A 27,750-nucleotide genomic window follows, 5' to 3' on the forward strand; every position below is an offset into this window, starting at 1 on the left:
GAGATTGCATTTCCCAAATTCCATTGTAATTAGGCTGGCGCCTCACAAGTGGGTTTTGACCAATGGAACGTGGCGAGAAGAGGTGCAGGCTGCTTCCAGGCCTGGCATGAAACCCTGTGTGCGGTGGCCCATGCTCTCTTCCCCTTCTGCGACAACTTGGAGGGCTGCATGTTTAAGATGGTGGCAACACAGAGGGAAGGAGCTTAGATTCCCGAGTCACGTGCCTACAATCTGCTCTGGATGTGCCTGGGGTAAGGAATAGGCCTGTGTTGTATCAGGCCCCTGAGATTTGGGGGTTGTTTCTGTAGGGTTATTTATCCTGACTAATATGATGCACTAATACACCATCAGATCGAGGTTTTCGCCTAGGCTTAGTAAGACTTCTCTTCTGCTGGTTGTCTATATTGGAACTCGCCTGCTGGGGCTCATGTTGCCATGGGAAGACAGGCAGGACATCAGTACAACCTCTACGGCTAACTCCTCAGCCTTTCATGGTAGTACTTGCGAAATAGAATGCACATATTTTAATGTGCATATGCACACACACACATTTCTAAAGCTAATTCTTGAAGTATGTATGGGCTGACAAGTACATGCTTTGGAGGAAGATGTGTACTAGACCACAAAGAATCTCTGTGTTTTGGGACAGGATTGTTTTTTAAATTGGAAGTATGAGGAGGATACTTCATGAGGTATGCCATCAAGCCATCCCCCGATCTCAGTGCTTCTCTTTTGGGGGGAGTGATTTTTGTTATAGCTCAGGTATTTATCACTGTCACCAAGGGGACAGCTCAGTGTATCTTTCTTTTCCAGCTCAAGGGCCTGTGTGTAGGTGGTGGACACTCAGAGGTTAGGATGAATTGAAATGAAAGTGAGAAGTCGAAGCCATTGTGTATGTAAACAAAAGGCTGAAGTTACGTAATACTTGACTATTTTTTCCCTTCTCTAAGGAAGGGAAGTTAACTTTGTCCCCACTGAAGGGTTTTTTCCATGAGGTAGCCTCAGCAGAATGGAGGCGGGGAGCTAATTTCTATGAAGGGCCACTGGAACTACAGGCAGAAGAAAAATTAGAAAATATAAGAATTTTTTAAAAAAGTTATTCAAATGCCCAAATAAATTGTAAACGTTCACTCTGTCTAGTTTATAGCCATCTAAGAGAAGTAGAAGTGGACCTTTGGTATAGGTGAGGGGAGTGGTGGCTGGCCGAATCTAGACAGAAACACAGAGATGGAAAAAGAATTGAGACATGGTGGCCAGAGAACAGCCCCTCCTTTTTCTCTCTGTCTCTCCCACATTCTCTCTCGTATTTATACACACACACACACACACACACACACGCATATCCTAAAGCTATAACTCATATTTTTTTTTTTTTTTTTGAGACAGAGTCTCGCTTTGTTGTCCAAGCTAGAGTGAGTGCCGTGGCGTCAGCCTAGCTCACAGCAACCTCAAACTCCTGGGCTCAAGCGATCCTCCTGCCTCAGCCTCCCGAGTAGCTGGGACTACAGGCATGTGCCACCATGCCCGGCTAATTTTTTTTTTTATATATATATCAGTTGGCCAATTAATTTCTTTCTATTTTTATAGTAGAGACGGGGTCTCGCTCTTGCTCAGGCTGGTTTTGAACTCCTGACCTTGAGCAATCCGCCCGCCTCGGCCTCCCAAGAGCTAGGATTACAGGCGTGAGCCACAGCGCCCGGCCTATAACTCATATTTTAAAATGAGAAAATATTGTCTGAAATTTCTTTAAAAGGTTTTGCTTTCTCCTCAAGATCTGGAAACCACAGGCATTTTGGGAAGTTTCTCTTTTTCTCATTGTCTGATTAAAATTTCAGGTTCCAAAACATCGAGCTACCTGTTTTTAGGGCTGTTAAATGCGCTGTGGTACTCCTGAAGTCTAAGTATAAAGTCATTCTCTCTTCCGGTGGTTTTAAAAAAATTTTGAGGCTAATCATAGTTCAAATCATAGATTTGAGATTGAATTTTTGCTTACTGTTACAAAAAGAAAAACACCTCAAAAACACCTGGATTTATGCTCTCCATGCTAGATGCAATTTAGTTGGGGCCAGAGCTGACTCATGGTTTGGGAGCTATGTCTTCCCAGTTGGGGGTTGTTTTGTTTTGTTTTGTTTTTAAATCCAGTATCTTTCAATAGAGCTTGGGAGAGGAATTAACAACACTAGAGTCCCATGCATTAACTATTTGGGTCAACTGGATGCCTGAATTTAGCAGGTCTGGACTAAATCTCTAAGTCATTATCTAGTTCTCCTATTCAAAGATTCAAGGACCTGGACTGGCCCTCAGCCAGGCAGAGCCACCCTAATTTGTGGGTAATCTTTGTCTTCTTGCTGTCACTCACTTTCCTTTTTTAGGCAGTGACCCCTCTGCAATCACCTCCCCTAGAGGATGGTTAGAGACCGGGAGAGCTAAGGCCGGGCATTGCACTGAAGGCGAGAAGCTTTGGTGAAAGGTTTGGGGAAGTTAAACGCTGTCTAATCTTGGATGACTTACGGATTCAAACATACCTTTTTTTTTTTTCCAGATTATTTGTGGGTTTACATTCTAAAGTTACTTCCATCAATTCATGGTAAAAATATTAAAAAGTCAGCTACATGAATCTGACATCATTGAAATGAGACCACATTCACATAGCTTGAATTTATTTTCTCCTCACAGGTAATCATGCAGTCATTTTAGAAACTTTTGCCTTACACAGCGGGGAAGCTGGGGCTCTGTAACACCCAACATATCAACAGAACTAAAACTGGAATCCCTCATCAGCTTCAGTTTTAATATATGTTATATATTATGCAGTACATGGGCATAATATATGCTTGGTATATTTATACCTGTACAATAGTTGAATAAACAGGTGTCCCTATAAATAAGTTGATTTCTTGAGTTTTTTTTAAATGAAAATGCATATTACAATCACATTTCCTCCATTATCACTTTAAAAAACTGAACAATCATAATTTTTCTACCAAAAATATGCCCTATGAATTATGCGGCCTGTAACAGGGTACAGGGGCTGGACAAAATGAGAAGCCAAAAGAAATTGCATTCTGTAGCCGGATCGTGTGTATTCCGGGGTATTTATACTCTGCAAAGAATGATACCCCTGCTCTTGCTGTGTCTATCCACAGATCGTATTTCAAATTCTGCACCGAATGAACTTATCAGCAAGCAGCCTCTTCCCATCATGTCCACTGCCTCCGACAGACCCATCCCCAGCTGGTGTTGACTTCTCCCTGTAGTGCCGGGAGATCATTAATCTTTTATGTCTTCTTACTCCGAGGACCTTTTTTTTCTTTACTGGGGCTTTAAAACAGATTGTGCCTGTTTCCACTGGCCTTTGAGACATTTGTCATGTGTCCTCTTTCAAGCAGGTTGTGTAAAAACCAATTACTTGAGTATAGCTGGGGTCATGGGCAGAACTTCTGATGGCAGGGAGGGAGCCTTGATTTTGTCATCTTTCCCGATGTCCAAGTCATCGAGGGCACCACCACTAGAAACATTTATTACTTAGCATCTGAAGAGATGCTGTGGACCCATTCTGAGTAGCGATTCTTCTCCAGGGCTGGTGAACTAACTGCATCTTGCCTCCTGAGCGGTGTGGAAGCTGCAGACCGCTCACCGCAGAGTGAGTGACAACACAACTCCTGCAGGCCTCGACTGCCACTGCGGACCTCCTCGCAGCCGAACCTTGCCACGAGCAGGTCTCTTGGCTGCAGAGAGAAAGGACTGTGTCTGCACGGCAGAGTGGAGAAGAGCAATAGAATTGTCTGGTGAAGGCAGGTGCTTAGATAGATACCAGCATTTGCCAAACGAGAGCATGAGTGTGCAAAACCGATGGTATACCTCAGGCTTCATGAGCACTTCCTGCTCAGTTGCTGGTTATTTGTTTTTTCCTGATTCATTTAGGGAACATCTCAATTGCCCATTTTATATAAAGTTTCCATTTCTTCTAGCAAAAAGGCTTTTGCTTGGGTATAATTATTTAAAAGTGGCCAAGACATACAGCTTGTTGAATATTTACACTGCTTTCCACTCCACATTAAGGTTCTTTGTGGGATTAAGAGCAAGTGATGACAAAGCTGCAGAGAACACGGCTGCGTGCTCCCTTAATCCTCTGTCCAAACATCTCTCTTCCACGCGCCTTTCACCCAGAGCCCGTGAAGTGGGCAGGGACCCGCTGGTGCCCACTCCGTAAGCGCCTTTAAGCTCCCACTCTGATACATTTGGTACAGGCACCAAGCAGATCGCTTTGCCACATCTACAAATCCGTGCAGAGCCCCTTTCCTGAGCTCTGTCGTGACAGCTCGTTTGGACCCTCCCAGTGACTGACGGTGCCGCTCACACCCTGATTGGCATCCTTTCTTCTTTTGGGTTTGACGCAGAGCGCTGTGTAGTCTTTGGCTGTGAACTTGTAATAACAATCTTGGCTCTATCCTGGCTGTACCTTCAGGTCACCTGAGCTGACACCATTCTGGTTATATTTGGTCCCAAGACCCTTCTAAACTAGTTCTGTCCCCTCCGGTGTTGATTCTACCAGGCTCAACCCAACCTTTTGAAATGGAATGAGACAAAAGGCTCAACTAATAAAGTGGTTAACAACAGAATGTTCATGATTAAAAAGGAGTTTGGTGATACATTGGGGAGAGTCCAAAACTGCTTATGAAAACTCTTGTTTACTGTTGATCTCCATGCACTTTCACAATATTTGTGTTTTCGGTACATGTATACAATGGGCAAGGATCAAACCAGGGTAATTGGTATACCCATCACCTCTAGCATTTATCATACAATTATTATGTGTCCACTAAAAATAAAAGAAAAAAAATTTTAGAGAGGCGTTTGTGCTTTAATTGTAGTGGAGATTTCTATCTGAGTTGGAGGCACCACGGCTCCAAGGCGGGGAGAAACAGGGTTTTCATCACGACCTCTGAGCTACCAAGGGTGCATCTATGTGGGTGGTGAGCTCTCCTTCCAGATTTCCTGGCTCCTGTCAGTGCTAGGAAGAGTTTTAGGGGCCAGGGCTATGGAGGAGAACCAGATATGAGGAGCTTGTGCTCATAGAACTTATATTTTAGTAGGAGAAGAAAAGAGTAAAGAAAGAAGCAAGTGCATAAATGACAAGCGTTTGAGTAGTGTGCTGCAGGGAGCTTCCTGGGAGGGTGTGCTGATGGGACGCCCAGCCTCTCCTGTCCCTCCTCCTTCTGGAAGCCCTGCGTGCAGAGGAGCCTCTACCGTTAGGTTCTCTCACTACCATGCCCAACAGAAATGGTCAGGCCCCACCGCATGGAATCCTACCAAGGGTGCTATCACTTGGGCTTTCTGGTCCTCAACTATAAAATGGGTTAGATACGATCTCAAGATCTTTGCTACCTCCACAATTTTTGAGGCTATGAGAAACTGAGCTTGGTGGAAGGAGGATTGAGGTGGCTTCCCCCCACCTCCATTCTGTGCCTAGAAAGCTATGTTACAAGTGTTTTGGGGAGGAACAGATATTTTTAAGTTTTTATAGCCAAAGGTCACATATTTCTGCCCCACCCCCCACATTTTTAAAAAAATGTCTGATGTGGGGCTGAGAGCCCAGAATATGTCCAACTAGCACCTGCTTTTCGTAGTCCCGGCCATCATCTCCACCGTCACCATTGTCCCGGCTACCACACATCAGTGCTCCTGTGTGCTGGACACTGTGCGATACGTTTGCATCCGTCATCCCTTAGTCCCTGTTGCCACCCTGCCAAGGAGACCAAGTTCCTGTTTCATGATAGGAAAATGGAGACTGAAGAAGTTAAGTACTTGCCAGTAAGTGGGAGAACTGAAATCTAACCCAGGTATGAACATCCGAGGCATTCTTTAGGTACGGTATACTGCATTTTGCTTTTGTGCAAAGCCTTAGCCAAAAGGCGTTTACTAATCTGATGCCAGGCAAAATCTCCCCTGGTTGAGAACCGCTGCCCTATCTCAAAGCTTCCCATCCCAGCTCTTCCTATCCGACTTCCATCCTATTCCCCTTCACAGCACTGTTCACTATCTGGTAGCAATGCGCGTTCATCTGTTTACTGTCTCTCTGGCTAGAGTGTACAGAACATAAGGGTGGGGGCTTTGCTTGTTTCCTGCTATAATTAACTTCAGCCCCTTCAGCAGTGTCTGCTACGTTCTTTTTCTTTCAGGGAACATGGGCAAATTCTATGTCCTGTCCCACGGCTGATTGTTGAGGACAGTACCCCAAGAGCACTCGACCAAACCTGGGTGAACCAGAGAAACATGTTTATCCACTAGGCACATGAGTCACTCAATGCCAGTGACACCGAGCCGGCCTCAATCCTCGAGGCTGGTTTTCTTTAAGGTTCACTTTCTCCCTGGGGAAGCAGGAGGGCCCCAGGAGGCTGGTCACGGGGGTGACGTTAATTACAAGGGTGTAACCAGCAGCGCAGTATCCCAGGGAACCTCAACGACTGGCTCATTCACAGTTGTTTCTGAGAAAAGAATTATTTTACTTTTGCTGTACTGGTTCATTCATTTAAATCGCAAGAGATGACAACAGGTGTGACAATGTTTGTTAAAGTGCAGAGTTCCATCAAAATGCGGGCAGATTGATATTATCGCTGTAAGAGGAAAGGGCTGCTTTCTTTTAGCAAGGCTTTGAGGGAGAGCACATCAAAATGTTTGTTGGCTCCAAAAGTGAAAAGGGCTTTGTGTGCATCCTGGGCAATAGATCTTGCCCCAGTTACTAATGAATCCTTTTAAGGAAGCCAGGACGTCAGCCAGCGCTTCTCTTGGTCTCCAGGTGGGGCGCCACTGAGCCAGACACAGAGACCTGAGCATCTTCCCATCCATCCTCCTGTTGAGCTGGAGAGCTCCGGGAAGCTTCTGTCCACCTCGACTGGCCCAAAATAGCCTTCTCAAGTGTGTATAGGCAACAGAATACAGATGCAGGACACTGGGAAGATAAGATGGCATGACATTGATGCAGTTTCAGTTTTCTGTTATATAAATATGTGGCTCTAAACTCACAAAGTACACACGTAGTCTAGTGGCCTTTGATGATATTTTCCTGCTCTGTCTGCTAAATATAAAGCCCTGTGAACAAATATAGATCATAAACGGTTGCTTTATGGTCAGAAAGGAAAAGAAAAAATGGCACAAAATGCCCTGCCAGAATATGGGTTGCTGGTTTCTTTTGTGAAGTATGATTTTAGTAATGGGTGTAACTATGTAGACAAATAAAGTCATCAAAAAACAATTCAAAACATAAAAAACCAAAAACTCTCTTCAGGTTATAATGCCCTTCATTTTCTACAGAAGCTAAGTATCTCCACAAATTCTTGCTCTGAAGACTCTGTCAAATAATTAGAAAGTGCCGCTGGGCGCGGTGGCTCACACCTCTAATCCTAGCACTCTGGGAGGCTGAGGCAGGAGGATTGCTCAAGGTCAGGAGTTTGAAACCAGCCTGAGTAAGAGCGAGACCCCATCTCTACTAAAAATAGAAATTAATTGGCCAACTAAAAAAAAAAAATATATATATATATATATATAAATTAGCCGGGCATGGTGGCGCATGCCTGTAGTCTCAGCTACTGGGAGGCTGAGGCAGAAAGATCACTTGAGCCCAGGAGTTGGAGGTTGCTGTGAGCTAGGCTGAGCCATGGCACTCACTTTAGCCCAGGCAACTGAGTGAAACTGTCACAAAGAAAAAAAGAATTAGGAAGTGATTAAAGTCTAAGTTTTACAATTTTCTATGCATGGCCTGAGAGCTCTGCTACCTCCCCAACCACTTCCTGAAACTTTACGAACCTCTATCATATTAAAATTCCAAATTATTATTGGGAGATGGGGAGAAAGAGGGAGCTGACTAGTACAATGTGGGATAACGTCACACAGTGCATAGAAGTGCTCAATAAATGGTAGTGATCCTTGAGATTGTTATTGAGCTTTGATGTTGGATGCATGTTTTTCTCTCCGCAGCACCTGCAGTCAGGTATAGCCAGCAGGCAGCGTTAGTGACCCCGGGAGGGGGTTGTACATGCCAAACCACTGAACTATTATTATAATTTGGTCTACTGTAGGAAAGGGGCAAGGCAGTCAAGAGAATGAATGTTTATCAGATGCCTACCCCACCTCTCTGGCAGTAAAAATGTCTTGAGCTTTCTCTGTGTGTGCTAGACATTGTGGGGGCTGTATGGGGGCATGACACATCTGTGCAAGTCGTGATTTTGTGGTTCCTGAGTTTTGCTGAAGCTGTGTTAATGCTGACTGAAGCAGATAGGACTAGATATCTACTCTGGATTTTTGAGTATTTTAACAAAAGGGTCACTGCTATAGATTGGGGGTGGTTAAAGAATATAGTCTATAATTCCTCACTCCCCCCGAACAACAAACTATTTTTTCCCAGGCGCTTTTCTCTCAACAACTACTATGTCAGGACCCGGGTTATGTCAAAGCAACTGACTACTTCATGAATCAAATCACCAGTTACGTTGGCGAGAGGGGAGAGTCATGCAAGCATTATGAACAAACTCTCTTTAGACTGTAAAAAGTAACCGAATTCTTTTTTCTATATGGCTAACTCAATTCATTCAACATCATAGATAGGTCCTAGGGAAAAAAAATACATTTTTGTGCCCAAACTGAACTCTGCCCTGCCATCATGCCAGACTGCTGGTTCTGCACAAGGAAGGAAAGAAAATTCTCAACATAAATAGAAGTCTCCTTATGGCCCAGTGATAATTAATAATAAGACACTATTAAGAAGGTTTTACTGGCTGGGAACTGTTGGGTAAGTTACTCACTTGGTACTTGCTGAGGGTAAGACACTCACTTAGAGCTGGGTGTCTAAGAGATATGTCTTGCTCTCAGCTGCCCTCTATTGGCGGGAACGTGGACCATTCTCTCTAACAGCAGCTTCTCTGAGGGGAAGAATCGTGACCTGTGTTCACAAATATTCAGCTGGTACATTTTGCTGGTCTGGACCAAAAAAAAAAAAAAAAGTCTTATTTGGATTTCAAAGTAACACATTTTTATTGAATGCATCCTCTTAACCCCTTAAGGTGAAAATATCATAAATCAAAAATGGATTTAATACACCTAGCCTAGTAAACACCATAGTTCAGCCTACCCTACCTTAAACACGCTCAGAGCACTTACATGAGCCTACAGTTGGGCAAAGCCATCTAACACAAAGCCTATTTAGTAATAAAGTGTTGAATATCTCATGTAATTTACTGAATACTCCGCTGAACATTAAAAACAGAATGATTGTGTGGATACTCAAAGTACAGTTTCTGCTGAATGCATATCACTTTTGCATCATCATACAGTCAAAAATTTGTAAGTTGGAGACCATCTGTATTTGTTTATTTGCTCTTTGCCTGTCATCCTGACTGAAGGGTAAGCTTTGTGAAATAGAGTGAGCTTTGTTTGATTCACTGCTGTATTTTCAGGATCTTGAAGACTGTCTGGTACATAGAAGTGGTCTATGACCAGTAGTTGAATAAATGAGTGAATGTGCCAAGCATATCTGAGAACTGAGCACTGTGATGGAAGATTAATAAAACATGGTTCTGGCCTTTTATTTGTTTACTATCTAGAAGAATTAAACCAAAAAGGACCATGATTATAGGAAGAACTGTCAAGACTAGTGTTTTATAATTGAGAGGAGACTGTCCCTAGGCAATCATTCCTACTCATCATCAATATTTGAGAAGTTGTCTGTGAAACTAGAAATGATGGACTAGTTCAGTTTATTTCCAAAGAGTATACCAGCTGGTGGAAGGTACAAGGCAAGAATTTTGGGCTCAAGAGAAATTTCAGAACAGTCTAAAATAGTTTTGGACGGCTTCGTGTATCATCAAAGGCATTTAATCATAGCCCGGAGAAATTTCTAGGAGAGGTTATCAATTGTACATTTGGTTACGATAACGATCCCCAAACTGGGATGCTTTATAAAACTCATTTTCCTGAACCCTTTCGCAGATATACTGAATCATTATATCCAGGAGGAAGTGCCAGGAATCTCTATTTTATAATAAGCTCCCTGGTGATTTGGGGGCAGCCCTCTGCAGTGTTTTTAGGGAATCGTTGGACTGAGGGATTTAGGCGTTAGAGGGGTAGCTGGAATGAATGCCCTGAAACTTCTAACCATAAGATTTTATGGTTCCAGAAGATCATGGAAGTTATTTTCATCTCAGTAGCAATAATAGGACTATCACTGAAATAGAAAACCAAATCAAGATAAGTCAGGATGAGAGTCTGGCAGATGTTTTGAGCAAATATGGGTCAAAACTCCATTGAGTCTACCATCCTGCAGAGGGTAAAAATGACTAACCTTAAAATTCCCATGCCCAAATAACCCACCTTACAAATTGCTATATTGTAGTTAAGTTTGTCATGATGCTTTCTATTCCTTGGAGAAGAAATGCAAAGAATGGGTCAACTTCTTTGAGGAAGAATTATGAAATGATAAAATGTATGTTGAGCTCAGTTGGGGAAAAAGGAATGTTTCTTGCTCACTCTGTTCCACCCATTGCACCCTCATCCTTGTTATGCTCTGGACTTTGGTGCACCGTCTTAGTCTTGTGGGAAGTTTGGCAGTTAATACGGAGAGTAGGGAAGGAGTTGAAAGTTACTTGCTCACTCTTCTCAGCCTTGAATGCAAACAACATTTATTTAGGAACTTGGATGAGGGGGAGTGTGGAGCTCTTAATGTCTGAGTCCTAATGTGCATTGATTCATCCATAGCAGATACTCATTACATGTCAGATATTATCATGGTTATTTATTGAGTGCAAAATCAGAGTGTGAACCTACTCTCAGAGATCTTGGAGTCTAGCCATGATGACACAATCACAGGAACATGCCAAGTGTCATATTGGAGGTCCTTAGAGCACGTGAAGGGGGGATGTACAAAAGTGTGTGTCTCTGGTGTCCCCAATCCAGGCTGAGCAGAGATTGTATGGATGGAGCTAGTTACTTACCCCGCCCAGATCATTACTATGCATGGATCGATGGGCCTGGTTGCTTCTGATGGTTTGTTTTAGATTGGAAGAACCAGGAAGGGCTTCACTTGGGCCCCAGGATACTAAAGAGAAAGACAGGAGCGTGGAGGCCAATGCCTGGCACCCTTACCTGGGACCTGCAGAGAGAGGGAGTACAGCCTCAGGTGAAGGGCGGTCAGTAAGACTGGGGATGTGTGCAGAGTGGCGTTTCAAGGCTAAGGCGACACCATAAGGCACAGAACAGGAGAGCCATTTGTCATGCTCCACCACAGCCCAGCACAGCCCGGGGGAGCAGGGCAACCAGGGAGGGCTGAGTTTTCACAAGGGCACCTGCTGCTAGGCAGAGGACAGGTGTCTCCTCGAGGGGACGTGGCTTTCATACATCCAGCTGAAGACCGAGATGGATGTTCACCCACGGAGCTGTTACTGAGCCCCTCTCCGGAAGCCCCTGGGGACTTGCAGGAAAAACTGGGGGATAATTTGAGGGTGGATTTATGTCTCAGATCAGCAGGTTAGTAAGCTAGTAAAACTTAAGTAATTATGGTGCAGTCAGGCATGCATCAATTAACAATGAGAATACGTTTTGAGAAGTGCGTCATTAGGTGATTTTGTCATCGTGTGAACATCATAGAGTGTACTTACACAAACCCAGGTGGCACAGCCTACTACACACCTAGGCTCTATCGTAGAGCTTCTTGCTCCTGGGCTGCAAACCCGTACAGCATGTTACTGTACTAAATACTGTAGGCAATTGGAACACAGTGGCAAGATATTTGTGTATCTAAACATAGAAAAGGTACGATAAAAATATGGTATTATAAGCTTATAGAACCACCATCATATATGGGATCTGTTGTTGACCAAAATGTCATGGCCATTTCCATTCTAAGAGTTGTGAGAAAGGAGCCAGGCCATTATGGGAGAGGCCGGATGGATGCAGACAGGGAAATGTGCAAAGAGGACATTGTGAACTGGGCTTTGGAGGATGAATAGGAGTTTGTTAAGCTGACATGGGTCGGTGAGCATTTCAGGCAGTGAGCAACCTCTCCTGAGCATGTCCCTGGCACCTTCTCACCTTTTCTTTAACACCCAGTATCAAGCCAGTGCACCCTTGTGCCTTCTAGTTGTGCAAGGGGAGCAGTGTATCTTTTGGGGTCTCTCTCCAGCCCAGGCTTCTTGCAGGCGTGCCTAGGAAGTTCACTGTAGACTGCTGGCCCTGTGATTTTCTACTTGGCCTTAGGTGGGGCTAGAGATTGGCCTCACATGCTAGAACAGGGAGACAGAGACCTCTCTGTTTGCGTCTAGGTTCATAGTATATATTTATATATGCATGTCCAGCGGAGAGTGATTCTTACTGAATAGCACCATGGGTTCTACTTGAAAGCCTCTTGTTCTCCCTTTTCCTTCCTGCCAGCACCGTGGCTAGACTCTGGGCTGAGCGGATGGGCATGGAGAATGGCTGATCGCTGGATGGGCGTGGAGAGGTCGCTGGACTCCCAGATAGCACAGGGTGGGGCGGATGAACGAGGGCAGCTAAGATGGACCGACTAGCAGCTTGCGGGGCAGAGAAACACTTTCAGGATGTTGAGGCCGGGCTGGAAATACTTTTCCTGGGGAGCCGACAAAGGCAGGGGCGTGAGAGCAGCACGTCACACCCATCTGTCCGCTGCTACTGGGAAGGGGGCGATTATTTTTGATCAAAGGTGCCGGGAAGCGCCTGAATCTAAAACGCTGCCCTGTATGAAGCATCACACTCTGGAACTGGAGGCCTTCGGTTGAGCATCACTCATGCAGGCGCGGCCCAGTCTGGCTCTTAGCAGGGCTTTTCGGGCACACCCACATTCTCTGGGGCAGGCGTCCCCAAACTACGGCCCGCGGGCCACACGCGGGTGTCTTTGCCTGTTTGTTTTTTTACTTCAAAATAAGATATGTGCAGTGTGCATAGAAATTTGTTCATAGTTTTTTCTAAACTATAGTCCGGCCCTCCAACGGTCTGAGGGACAGTGAACTGCCCCCCTGTTTAAAACATTTGAGGACCCCTGCTCTGGGGAGTCTGGCCTTCCTTTTCTTTCACAAAACGCAACTTTCTTTTTTTTTTATTGAGACAGAGTCTCGCTTTATTGCCCAGGCTAGAGTGAGTGCTGTGGCATCAGCCTGGCTCACAGCAACCTCAAACTCCTGGGCTCAAGCAATCCTTCTGCTTCAGCCTCCCGAGTAGCTGGAACTACAGGCATGCGCCACCATGCCCAGCTGATTTTTTCTATATATATTTTAGTTGGCCAATTAATTTCTTTCTATTTATAGTAGAGACGAGGTCTCGCTCTTGCTCAGGCTGGTTTCGAACTCCTGACCTCGAGCAATCCTCCCGCCTCAGCCTCTCAGAGTGCTAGGATTACAGGCGTGAGCCACTGTGCCTGGCCTAAAACGCAGCTTTCTTTGCATTTATACCCGGGGGTTTGGCGAGCATCTGCAAAGATTAGAAGATGTCCTCGTTCCTGTCAGGCCTCTGATCTCCTGGGTTTGGGGGGACGCAGATCTAAGGAAGTGCGTGTCGACCGCGGTGACCTGGGTGATCTCTCACACAGGACTACACAAAAACAAACGCATGGCAGGAAGCGAAGGCACTGCGTTTTGCCAAAGCAAAACAACAACTATCCTGTGCAGTTGCTCAGCTGGGGAGGCAGCAAATGGTTCTGCCACGCAATTAAAAAGATATAACCATTTCCCGTTCTGTTAGTGTCTTCCTGCTGCTGCTGCACCTGTTCAGGGGACCCTGGGGGCGTTCCATCCCGGTGCTCATGATCCTGCAGATTTGAGCCGTGGACCACGCTAATTCCCCCCACCTTGAGTTCGTATATCTTTCATTCTACGCGTGCAGGAATCAGAGAGTGCCATGTAGACGTGCAGGGTGAACATCAGCAGGCTTAGTTTGCCAAGAATCGGACGGTCTGTGAAGATTAATTATTGGCTCTGCCTTTTATGTGCTCTGTCACTGTCATCGAGCAGACATCTCTGTTGCTCTGAGAAGTTAATACAAATGCTTAATTAAAGCCAACGCTTCCTCTGCTTGGAGGTAGTGTCCTGCTCCTCAAAACCCAGAGATTCTTCAGTGAGTGAGCCCAGGAAGGTTCCAGTGAAGGACTGAGGAAGAAACTGAGGGTGGGGACTGTGCCTGGGGAGAGGGTGGTACTGCCCATCCCACTGGGGACACATAATTCTCCTGTGGTGCTCTTGCCCCAAAACGTCGGCAGAGCCTAGAACGTGTGCTTGTCAACAGGCACGACGATTTCAGTGGGAGAAATAATTTCCACAAAACTCTGCTGCATTGAATTCAAATTGACTTCTTTCTGCTGTGCTATTATTTAATTAGCTACACGCAGACTTTAGCACCTCCAGATGTGAAACTGTACATTTGGGGGGATAGCAGGATTTGAACCCCTCAAAGCCGACCAGTATCCATGATGGCATATTTGAGCTTGGTTTATTGGGTGGGGTTGCATGTTTTTTGCTTTTGTTTTTATTTTTTTTTTTAGTAGAACAGGCAATGTCATCTGCATGAATGAAAAACTGTTAAAAATGGAAGTGAGGTTCCTAGGCTAGTCCATAATGCTTATTTAACCCACGCAATGCTGCACCGCAGAGTGCTGCTCTACCGGAAGCACAGTCCACATCTTTTGTCCTGTATCGGAGGTAGCCTCTGCACCCTGAGGATGATGGCCCCGTCTGCTTGTCCCTACTGGTCTAGGACACATTCTAGATGAAAACAAATGGAATGGATCAAGTGGCGTCCACATGGCTTTCATGCATTTATTCTTTGAGCCTATACCCTGTCCCAGCACCGTGCTAGGAGGTGGGGATACTGAAATGAAAAAACAGTGTTTCTGCCTTGAAGGAGCCTATGACATCGTGAAAAAGGTAGGTGAATAAATCAGCGATTCCAATACAGTATAAGACTTCTGTGCTCAGCGTCTGCTCAGGCTGCTTTGGGGACACAGAAGGGGTCATGTCTGCAGGGTTGCCCCTGGCTAGAAAGAAGAATTCAAGGCAGGGAGCAAGGCACTGACACCCAAAAGACAGTTCTTTGGTGGGGGTAACTGATAAGATAATGATTTAAAACATTGAGTTTGCAAAACACTTCCCATGCATTCAAAGTGATTTGGTCTTCAGGCCAGCTATGAAAGGTAGAATTTGTATTTTTGTCATCTAGCTTGTTCAGTGCACATTATTCGAATGCGTACTGTGTGCTGGCACTGTGCTAGGCTCCTGGGACAGCTGTGGACAAAGCCAGGTATCTGCACATGTGCACCTTGACCTCTAGTAGGAGGCCAAGTTATCCTTGTTTAGCGTGACTTACTCATGATCATACAGCTAGTGAGTGAGGCAACAGCTACTATTGTGTTTTCTGTGCCATTGAATTTTCCACCCTATAACTCAACCACTGCATTGAGAACACATTTTTCTGACACTTTCCCCAGCATCTTCTAGATGCCAGTAGAGCTCAGCTTGTTCTACTGGCAACAACGTCAACACCAACAAATGGGTGTTGTCACTAGGTATGCGGTAATGTGAGATTTCAGTAGTGTTTAAGCTAGGGAAGGTTTCAGATTCCAGAACAATGGTGTATATGAGTGAAAGAGGTGGGAGAAGCAAACCATTATGAAGAAAAGGGAACATTTCCTCTTATACCCAACTAATATTCAAGGCTTGGAAATGACTGGTTTAAGCCAGTCTACAATGTGTCTTATCATAACTTGTTCCATCTATGGCTATGGTTTGGTATTTTTAATAAGTACAGACATTTTCAGGATATATTAAGTCATTTTTATTGTGGTGGTTGATAGATAGCTGAAATTGGCAGGGTTGGCTTACTTTGCCTTTATTGGAGCCCCATGCAAAGTGGTGCACTGAAAAATGTTCAACAACTGGCTCTCCAGGAAAACAAAGCATGCAAATAGACACGCACGTAAATTTACTATAAATTTTACTAATATGAAGTTTGCATAGCACACAATTTACAAATATTTATAAAGTAGACAATACTCTTTATTATAAATTTCATCTAGCCAATTGATTCTTACAGAATGCTTTTGTTGATTTCTGCTGAACTCTTGTATCCATAGTAAACCGATGGCTGTAATTCAACCACGATTTGGCAGAAGCAGACTATGAGCTAATGTTTGATGACTATTAAGTTCAGCAAAGTCACTCAAGGCATTAACAAATGAGTATAGTTCCCACATGAAATTGGTGGATGTTCCTGTTTACTCTGAACAAGAAGGAAACAATGAAGATATGTGAACTTCATTCGTAAATATGAATGATGTCACTAAATTAGATCATGGTTTTTCAATACTGGAGGACTATTTCCTCAATTTTTGGTGCTATTCACAATCTGGCAGCTACAGATATACTTTTAAGTTTTATGACACACTTTTGGGTTTAATCTTCATCATTGACATGTTCTCCATGACTTTCTTAAGTCTAGACAAGCAACAAAAAAATACATTGAGCCCTGATTTGTAGTGTTCACCAATTTTTGTGATGTAAATGCTCCTGCCATGGCTGATCTCATGCTATGCACATGACATCACTGAACACATAGATGGGACAAGATGAGCAGTAGTGTATCAATATGTAGTATTTCCACAATACAGGTAAAGTAGAGAAAATAACCTAAGAGCATAATAGCAAAATGTAGTAGGATAATTAGGAAGAGATGTTTTGAGTATTTATGTTTATTTTTAATATAATTTAATTGTAAATTTATATAATTTAGTTTTTAATAATGACTGTATTTAACAACTGGCTTACAAAATCCTGAAAATTTAACAATCAATCAGCTAGTATAAACCGGCTCCAGCACACCACGCCCATATTGCATATCACGCCCATTTAGGAGGGAAAGATTCAATTCTTCTCATAAAATGCTGTGACATTTGTCATCTACAGCGAAACATATAAACAGGTGCTTAGTACATGTATATTGAATGAATTAAAACATTTAGAAGAGTATTTGCTATAATCAAAACACACACTTGCTTTTTATAAAATCATACAACCTCATGTAAAATAACTACATTTGACCTAGCAAATACTATATACTTACTGTAATCAGTCCCTTTTCTCTGCTGCAGTGTGATTTTCAACCCTCCTAAAGGCACAGCTTGTGTTTTGAAACCACAGTTTGATCCTACCTTGTTCAGTTTAGAAGAATAACTCGTAACAAATCTAGTTGAAAAATACCAGCAGGTTCCTTAAGACCCTGAATGTAAGGTCTTCTCAGGTGAGCACCTGTTAATTAGCTAGCAGGGATCTGGTCTTTAGGGGACTTGTCTCACCAGCTGCTTCAAGTTGTTTACAGTAAGAGACACTCACTTTTATCCCTGCAATTAACCAGAGGTGGGGCCTTCTCAGCCTTACTTTTGATTCACAAATGCCAAAAAACTTCCCCGTCATGCCTGCTCCTCTGAGACCTTGTTCTTCTGTGAGTGATCTGTTTGTGGGTTCAGGGAGGTGACAACACGATGCAGACCTGGAGCTGTACTGAAGTCACTGCTTTGCAGGCAGAGGAGGTGGCCATTCATCAGATGAGCAGAGCCATACTGCATGACACTGTTCCTTTGTCATGCATTCATTTTCATTCGTTCTCACTCAAATAATGAATAAACGAGAACCAAGTGCCTATCTAGAATCTGAGCGGTGTGAATTTTTAAACATTTAAAAACCTTCATTTGACTTTTTCTTACAGAAGCAAAGGATAATCATTATAGAAGATAATAATGACAATAGATGAGTAAAAACATCCATAATTCACTCTCTCAAAGACATTCACTAAGTCTTCCAGACTTTTTAGTGCATATATAACATAAGATTGCGAAATTGGGGCCATACTTAATATAATATTTTTTTTACTTAACATTATATAATAAAAAAGATTTACTTTTAATATGGCTTTCGCACCAGTCCTAGGAGGAGACAGAGTGTCGCTTTAGACTTATTGTCTTGAAGGGAGATAAAATGACCCTTCTCGTATTCCCGCTTGCTCTTTGCCCGTGCAGCCTTGGAACAGAAGGAGCCAATGGCTGGTGCAAGCCCTTCTAGAATATGCTGTTATTCTGTGCAAGCCCTTCCACGCAGAATATGCTGTTCCCAGAATGAGGCAACCTCAGGCCTTGGAATCTTGTCCTTCTTGTGTTTTTGTTTGTTTGTTTTGTGCTGTCCTTTAATTTTGGAAATTAGACTATTGTTAATGCATATTCTGCAGTTGTTTCCTTTAGCTTAGTTAATGGTAAAAAAAAAAAAAAATTTAATGCAAAATTGTGTGACCTGTGCTAAGAAGAGCAGAAAAGAGTTTTAGTGGCTACATTGCCTCTAAAATAGAGGAAGCATCATCTGTCATGGGGTTAGTTAATAAAAAAGAAAGAAAGAAAAGTAAAATAAAATAGAGTGAGCGGCAGTGTCCTCGGACAGAGCCAGGAGAAGAGGCAGCCAAGGTCAGATCGGTCTGCCCAAAGAACTCTCCACTGGGACGTTGGAGGCTTGTAGTGACAGTTACCTCCTTTTGTCTCTGAGCAAGTCCTAAAGATGCTAAGATTTGGCTCTGAGCCCAACTGTTGGTAAACACAAGGGAAGAAGGCAGGCAGCCGGGGTGGGGGGAGTGGGCGTGAGACTTCTCACTGAGGCCAGAGAGCTGCACAGAGGAGGACCGCCCTCCCAATCTCTGTCCTTCCCCATCTACTCCCCTTCCCTGGGGCGGGGGGTGTCACAGTCCACATCCGCCTTTGGCTTTAGCTCCTGACTCTCTCCCCGCTGAGCTTCAGACAGTCATGGCCAGGTTCTTACTGGACAGTTCTACCTGATATCCCACCATACTCTTCACACTGAACGACTAAAAGGGAGCCCACTGTTGCCTGCACCACAGCCCCCCTCCTGCTCCTCTTCCTGTGTCCTTGGGGACTGCATCCTCACTCCTCAAGCCTGCAGTCCCTCTCTGTACTGTCTTTACAGTCTGCCTCCACTGTCTGCCCCGCTGCCACTGGCCAGGTTCAGGCCCTGCTTATTTCTCGCCTGCATTGCCACGATACCCTCCTTAGCAAATAATGGGCCTGCCTGCAGCCCGGCCCCTTCTGGTGTCATTGTCCTAGTGATCTGTCCACAGCCCGGCAGGTGTGGTCCCTGGACCAGCTACATCAGCATCACCTGGGAACTGGTCAGAAATGAAGAATCACAGGCCCCACGTTCTCTACGGGCGAAGGTCCAGTCTGAAGATGGAAAGCTCTATTAATTTCAATAAGGAAAATCTAACATAACAAATGGGTCACTGGATGAATAAATCGTATACATTCATGCAGTGAAAACCTATTCAGGAAGCAGTATGAATGACTCACAAAGGCATTATGCTGAATGAAACACTCAAGTCTCGAAAGGTCACATGCAGTATAATTCCATTTATATGACATTCTAGAAAAGCAAAACTATAGGACCAAGTTCAGTGGTTGCCAAGGGCTGGAGGGGGGTATGGGAGGATTTGATTACAAAGGGACAGCATGAGGGAAGTTTTGGGGGTGCTGAAAGTGCTCTGTATCCTCATTGCAATGGTGGGTACGTTTGCCTATACTTGAATTAAAATGCGTGGAACTGTATACCAAATAAAGCCAAGTTGGCTGTATGTATATTCCAAATAATAAATACGTAAACAAAGATAGTAATGAGTTATAAACCATTGAATAAAATCAGAAACCATGAGTTCATATTGATATAAGTAAATACAAAATATCTTCCTCCAAACACCTACTAAATGGGAGAAAGATTAATTTTATAGTGGAGGATCCTGGCAGACTCATCTTAATACAGTGATTAAAGTTAACGTCATCCTGCAGAATGGAAGGAAATATTTGCAATCTACACATCTGATAAAGGGATAATAACTAGAATCTACAAAGAACTCAAACAAATCACCAAGAAAAAAATTAACAACCCCATTAAAAAGTGGGCAAAAGATGTAAACAAAAGTTTTTCAAAAGAAGACAGACAAATGGCCAACAAACATATGAAAAATACTCAACAACACTAATCATCAGGAAATCACCACGATGATATATCACCTTACTAGCTTTTATTAAATAGCTTTTAGAATAAGCTTTATTAGAATAGCTTTTATTAAAAGGTCTAAAAATAATAGATGCTGGAATGGATACAGAGAGAAAGGAATGCTTATACCCTATTGGTGGGACTGCAGATTCATACAAACTCTATGGAAAACCTCATGGACATTTCTCAAAGAACTAAAAGTGGACATATCATTTGATCCAGCAATCCCACTACTGGGCATCTACCCAAAGGAAAAGAAGTCATTTTATTAAAAAGACACTTGCACTTGAATGTTTATGCAGCCCAATTCACAACAGCAAAGATGTGGAATCAACCCCAGTGCCCATCAGTTCATGAGTGGATTAACAAAATGTAGGATATGTATAGCATGGAGTACTACTCAGTCATAAAAAGGTTGAATTAATGCCTTTTGCAGCCATTTGGAAGGAAGTGGAGACCATTATCCTAAGCAAAGTATCTCAACTATGGAAAAACAAACACCGTGTGTTCTCTCTAATAAATGGAAACTAACTGAAAGGCACATAAGTACACAAAGGAAAGTAAAAGTCATAGAAAATCAAGCGGGGGTGAGGAGGGGGGTGGGGAGGAGGGGAAGGGCAAAACCCACCTAACGGGTATAATGAACACTATTCGGGTGATGGGCACATTTATAGCTCTGACTCAAGCCACATATCAAAAACATCTGTGCCCCCTTAATATTTTGAAATTAAACAAAAGAGTTAACATCATCAATAATGTACAAAGAAGAGCCATTTGTCCTCTGATGAGCTTCAAAGTGAAGATATCCAATGGGCCAGCTTCATGGGCAAACAATGTTTGTGGTCGCACAGGGTCCACTGCTTAGAAGGGGTCTGTGCTTGGTTTAATGGTCTGTTGTCACCTTCTCAAAATTCTTAAACGAGGGGTCTGCATTTTCGTTTTGTAGTGAGCCCTGCGTACAACGTAGCTGGTCCTGAACACAGCATTGCTTCTGTGATATTCCTGCCAAAGACATATCAGCGTGAATTTGATTGTGGTGAAACATCAGCCAAAACCAAATTAATAGGCATTGTATAAAATCAGTTGCCTCACTCTTCAAAAGTTTCAGAGTCATGGAAGCCACTGGAAGACTGAGGAACTGTTTCATGTTGGAGGACAATAAAGGCATATGGTAGGTTAACTGCAAGGCAGGTTTGTATGCGGGGTCTTTTAGCTACAAAGGGTGTTGTTAGGACAATTTGTGAAACTTGAATGGGGTCTAAAGGTTAGATAATATAATAGTAATGTATCAATATTAACTTTCCCATTCTAATGGTTGTATTGTGGGAGTGTAGGAGAATGTTCTTATTTGTAGACCTCCAAACTTAAATATTTAAGGGTGATGGGGCATCTTGTTGGGGACTTACTCTTAAGTAGTTGAGGAAAAAGGTTCTTTGTGCTTGTTTTGCAGCTTCTCATTAAGTTTGAGCTTGTTTCAAACAGGGAAGAGGGATGAGGAGGGGATAGAGTGATGGGGGGGAGGGAGGGCTTCTTTCATAAGGAGACACTTGACCAAGACCTGAATGAGGTGAGGGAGCAAGTCACTGGGGACCTGGAGGAAGAGCATTCCAGGCAGAGGGGACAGAACACACAAAGGGTACATGCCTGGGGTGTTCAAGGAATAGCTAGGGGGCCAGGGAGGCTGATGCAGAGGGAGGGAGTGGAAAAGGCTAGGAGGTGAGGTCAGGGAGGTAATGGGGACACCATCAAAGTTCCAGAAAGGATGTTGGGTATTGTTCTCTGTGCTGGAAGACATTGGGGGGGGGTTGCCAGATGAACACCATGACCCAATTTGTGCTTTACAAGGGTAGCTCTGGCTGTGGTGTGGGAGATAGAAGGGAGGAGAGGCAGGGGTGCAGCAAGCACACCAGTGGGGAGAGGATGGGAATAATTCACTCTCTGATGGATAACTGGGCTCTAGAAACCCCCAGGAAGGCTGTGAAGAGCCACTGAGCAGCCGACAGCACAGGGCCGGGCCGGCTCAGCCCAGCAGCAGGGCTGCCATCTGACTGCCCCCACATCTCGTGCCCGGCTTCCCTTGGAGACCTGCCAAGAAGTGTCCGGCCCCGAAGCTGCTCATCAAAGGGCAGTTCTGATCATGACTTGCCAGGAAGGTTGAAAAGCCAGCTGGTTGCATTTTTTAACTAATTTTTCTATTATTTGGCACAGTGCTAAAGTGTCCTTTTAAATTAATTATCATAGAACTAAAGACAAGCTCAGGGAGAAATATTGTAGCTGTCAGATCTTGTCTTATTACCTGGGGCTGCCTGACAGCTATAAACACTTTTGTTTTGGGCAGAGTTTGCATTCTCAAGGCCCTTGAATGGAAGGATCCTGAGGTTTTATCTGGTCATATCCCACAGAAAAATCTATGCATTGACCCCTGATTTTTGGACCTAAAGAGACCTTGGTAAGGAATGAGCCCAGTCCTTCTTTTTCTGGACCCATCAGGTGAGTGACAATTTAGAGCTTGATTGGTTTCGTTTTGTCTTAAACTTGTCCTCACAAAAGACCTAGACTCAGGTGCTGGGAATGGTGTTTATTGACTGTGTTTTCTCTTTCCTTCTTGGAACACCCAGTAATCTTAAGGACATACCTAAAAGGAAATTTCATGTCTCTTTTGTGTTTGCACAACAATGATGTTTTAATCTGTTATATGATTCTTTTCAAACATAAATATACACTTACGCTATTATGTGTAAAGCACACATTTTGAAAATCCGAGAACAGTCTTACACTTGAAGGGTAATGTTTCAAAAATGTTTCTCCCCTACCTTTAATAAATGCATATCTATTTTAAAGTGCATTTCAACTGTGATCCTAAGCCTCTGAGATAGTTAATCCCCAGTTTACAAAGCAGAAACGCAGCACAGTTAAAGGATGATTTGCTCTAGGTCAGAGAAAAAGCCAATGACCTTGGCAATGAAGCGGCTAGTTAGAGTTGAGTGATTTCCAGGTCAGCACACGGAATGATGCTCTGCCAAACAGAGCTCTTGCCACTGATTTTGTTGGCTGGATACTGACTGAACTGGTTTTTATTCAGCCCACAGTGCCTGTTCCCACGTTCACCAAGTAGGGCGGTGTAGTTTCAAATTTTGTTTGAAGAGATTTACACCATTCAAAAGGTAGAGATGAAAACATGATCCCCTTCCTTAACTCTTAGGGTTATAATTCTAGGGATGATGAAGCATCATTTAATTGTATTTATGAAAATACAACAAAAATATTTAAACCTTAAAATAATCACATTGCCATGAATGTAATCTTTCAAGCAATTTGTAAAAGATGTTAGGCATTGCTATGGTCTCTAGGTGATTCTCAAAATTCATATGTTGAAACTTAATCACAGTGGGATAATATTAAGAGATGGGGACTTTAGGAGGTGATTAAGACATAGGCTCTGCCTTCCTCAATGGATCAATGCTCTTATAAAAAGATGTTGAAGGGAGTGCCCTAGTGCCTTTTTGTCCTTTTCACACTTTCCCACATGTGAGGACAGAACAAGAAGTTCCTCACCAGACACCAAATGCCAGCACCTAGATCTTGGACTTCCCAGCCTCCAGAACTATAAGAAATAAACTTCTGTTCTTATAAATCACCCAGACCCAGGTATTTTGTTATAGCAGCATAAACAGATCAACACACGCATGCTGTAATATTCATTGCAGTGATGTCAAACTTGTTGTCGTACCCCTGTCAAAATCAGCATTTCCTGTGGCCACAACTTATCTTTTTGTCTTGTTTCCTGAAACCATTCACAGGTCTACTGAATTGGATCGCACAACTTCCAATACATTTTTTGCTGCCTGAATAAGATGAGCAAGGAAATAAAAATATCTGGGTCTTGAGTATACTGGCTATGTGACTTTCAGTTTCTATGCACATTAATGTTCTCAATAATGAGTCTAATTCTCATCCACGGGTTTACTGACTTATGGGTTAGATAATGTCTCCTCAAATTCATATGTTAAAGTCCTAACCCGTAGTATTTCAGAATGTAACTGTATTTGGAGATAAAGTCTTTAATTTAAGTAGGTAATTAGGTTAAAATAAGGTCTTTAGGGTGGGCCCTGATTCAATATGACCAGTGTCCTTACAAGAAGAGGAAATTTGGGCACAGACATGTACATGCATGGAGGAAAGACCATGTGAAGATACTGGAAGGAGAAAGCCATCTCCAAGCTACGGAGAGAAGCCTCAGAATGAAACCAACTCTGTCCACACCATGATCTTGGCCCTCAGGCCTCCAGAACGATTGGGAAATACATTTATGTTGTTGAAGCTACCCCAGTCTCTGTTCCTTTGTTATGACAGCCCTAGGAGACTAATGCAGATTTTGGTACAAGGAATAGGGTGCTGCCGTAACAAATACCTGAAAATGTGCAAGTGGCTTCAGGACTGGGTAACAAGTTGAGGCTAGAAGAGTTTTGAGGCCATATTAGAAAAACCTAGATGGCTTTGAAGAGACCGTTGATAGAAATATGGACATTAAAGGTTCTTCTGGCGAGGCCTAAGTTGGAAATGAGGAACGTGTTATTGGGCACGGGAGGAAAGATGATCGTGGTTATAAAGTGGCAAAGAACTTGACTGAACTGCATTCCAGTGCTTTGTGGAAAGTAAAACTTGCAAGTGATGACCTTGGGTATTTAGATGAGATTTCTAAGGAAAGTCTTGAAGGTGCGGCCTGGTTTCTCTTCACCACTTTGTAGCAGAATGTGAAAGCACAAAGCTAAGTTGAAGAAGGAGTTGTTAAGCACAAAGGAACCAGAATTTGAAGATTTGGAAAATTCTCAATCATCCATATTGCGATACGTGAATATAGTGTTTTTTACGTTGTAGGGCAGCTATGAGGATTTAATGTGATAGGTTATGTGTACTGTAAGAACTTTATAAACTGTTCCACAAAAATAAGGAGCTATAATACATCTTAGATATTTTGCTATAATACATCTTAGATATCTTCCTCATGAGGTCAAGGAGGAGGAAAATATCAACATTATTTTTTTTTCACTTGGGATATTTGAGGTCTAGAGAGATGAAGTGATTTATACATAATGTCATAGAGTTACAGGACCTGGATAAGGTTTGTGTCTTTAAAGTCTTAATCCAACACCTTTCTAATATCATGTTCTCTCATGTCAAAGGCTTCTAGACTTTCAGCAAATAAGATCAACAAGCATTTAATCACATACCCTTAACAGCACATAGATAGAAATAGTAAGGAATACAAAATAAGCAGAAGGCACAGTCTTTTCTCCATAGTATCTAGAAAGCAAAAAATAAACATATGTCTTAGCTAATAAACTACATAGCAATCTTGGAATAATGCGTTTTCAGTTTTCCACACTCATTGATTAACTTCTAAAGGCAGGTTGGTGATCTCCATGACATTTTTTGGAAAAATGACAAAACACAGATTTAGAATCTTAAAAGCATCTATATATTTTTTTGTTGTTGTTGTTTGGCATAGATGCATTTTCCTCCCTTATAATTTCTATGATTGTCTTGGAAGGAGCAGGTTTTCAAATCAGAGGCTGATGTCACTGTCTGAAGGTCCTGCCAAGTGTAAACATTTCTGATGGAGTATATTAGTAAATTTGGTCACTGATGTAATTAAAAATGGTCCCAGGAATTGCAAAAGTACAATTTTGCAGATCTTGTCTTTGCAATTGTGAAGTGTTCTGGAAGTGTGAGCTGTGATGTCTACCTTTAGTACAACTTCCCAGGAAAAGCTCAGCTTGTGGGAACCTCCCGTGAGTGAAAGGCCTTCATCTTTCTGCTCTTCATCCAACCTCACCACTGCTTTTGTAGTTAAGCCACACCTGCTGCAATAGAGGTGGTAAAATTCTGTCTGCCCTCAGACACAGAGGTAAAAACCTTCGCATGGTGATAATAGCAACAAATGATGGGAGGAAAAGGGAAAAGAGAATGGAAGGATACCCAGAAAGCTTTCTCATTCTGTCAGCAATTCCCCCGCTCCACAAACACTTGCTTCTAAGATGCCATCTACATGGATTGGACCAACCAACTCATCTTCATGGAAAGTAATGCTTTCAGTAAATGTTTTTGCTTTCTTTTTCTTTTCTTTCTTTTTTTGAGACAGAATCTCACTCTGTTGCCCCGGTTAGAGTGCCATGGCATTAACCTCGCTCACAGCAACCTCAAACTCCTGGGCTCAAGTGATCATCCTGCTTCCGCCTCTTGAGTAGCTGGGACTACAGGCATGCACCACCATGCCCAGCTAATTTTTTCTATATATTTTTAGTTGTCCAGATTATGTCTTTCTATTTTTAGTAGAGATGGGGTCTCACTTTTGCTCAGGCTGGTCTCAAACTCCCGAGCTCAAATAATCCGCCAGCCTCGGCCTCCCATAGTGTTAGGATTACGAGCGTGAGCCACCTCACCCGGCCCTTTTTTGCTTTCAAATGAATCTACTTTAAAGAATGATCCTCAGATATTATGGCCCTATAACACAGTTTTGAGAGATGGCAGGGAAATGTGATCAACTTTCCATCAGTGACTTCAGGGAGACCAATGACAAATTATTTTTGTTTTCCTATTTAAAGAATCTCACATTCACTTTTGTTTTCCTATTTAAAGAATCTCACATTCACTTTTGATTTTTATGTTGTGATTTTCATGTATTTGATTGTCACCAAGTTAAAGACATAAATCAGCATATGTCCCCAAAGCAATATTCGAGCACGAAACAAGGCACTTATGAAGAGTAAATCAAATATCTTCTGATCCTACATTACCCAACTCCACTCATGACATGACCACGGCATGGGACAGTGAAATGCCTCAGTTTGTATAAAGAAGGGCCACCTTAAATGTGTGCCCATCACACGGTACTGCACATATATCCCAGGGAACCCAAATACTGGGAAAAGAGAAGCTACTTTCCCAAAACAAGGTTTATTCATATAATTGGCTGCTCTCTTTTTATCTTTCTTAACCCTAAAAAAATCAATCTTTCTATCCATCCCTCCTAAAAGGTAAATTAGCTAAGACCTTACCACTCTTCCTTTAAGCTTTTATTTCTTCCATTTAAACCACCTCTGACATTCTTACTTATCTGGATTCACATGTGCTTATATTCTTTAAAATTTTTTTTTATTTCAGCATATTATGGGGGTACAAATGTTTAGGTTATGTACGTTGCCTTGCCTCCCCCCACCCCCAGCCCCAAGTCAGAGCTTCAGGTGTGTCCGTCCCGCAGATGGTGCATAATGCCCTCATTATGTATGTATATACCCATCCCCCTCCCCCTCCCATCTGCCCGACACCCAATAAATGTTATTCCTATATGTAAACTTAGGTGTTGATCAGTGAAACCAATTTGCTGGTGAGTACACGTGGTGCTTATTTTTCCATTCTTGGGATATTTCATTTAGAAGAATGGGTTCCAGCTCTAGCCGGGAAAATACAAGAGGTGCTATATCACCATTGTTTCTTAGAGCTGAATAGTACTCCATGGTATACATATACCACATTTTATTAATCCACTCATGTGTTGATGGGCACCTCAGTTGTTTCCACAACTTTGTAATTCTGAATTGTGCTATGTCTTTTGTTCTTTTGGGTAGGTGCCCAGTAATGGGATTGCTGGATC

At 42.9% G+C, this 27,750-nt stretch overlaps 1 long non-coding RNA gene across 1 annotated transcript; it reads left to right on the forward strand.

Moving 5' to 3' along the window:
• On the forward strand, positions 1–27,435 carry LOC105865262 (uncharacterized). The gene is made up of 4 exons (XR_001151435.2): positions 1–251; positions 21,043–21,267; positions 22,435–22,586; positions 23,897–27,435. It is a non-coding gene; the product is annotated as an uncharacterized LOC105865262 (long non-coding RNA).
• The last annotated feature ends 315 nt before the right edge of the window (positions 27,436–27,750 follow it).

This window comes from Microcebus murinus, chromosome 15 (assembly GCF_040939455.1).
Source record: "Microcebus murinus isolate Inina chromosome 15, M.murinus_Inina_mat1.0, whole genome shotgun sequence".
NCBI lineage: Eukaryota > Metazoa > Chordata > Mammalia > Primates > Cheirogaleidae > Microcebus > Microcebus murinus.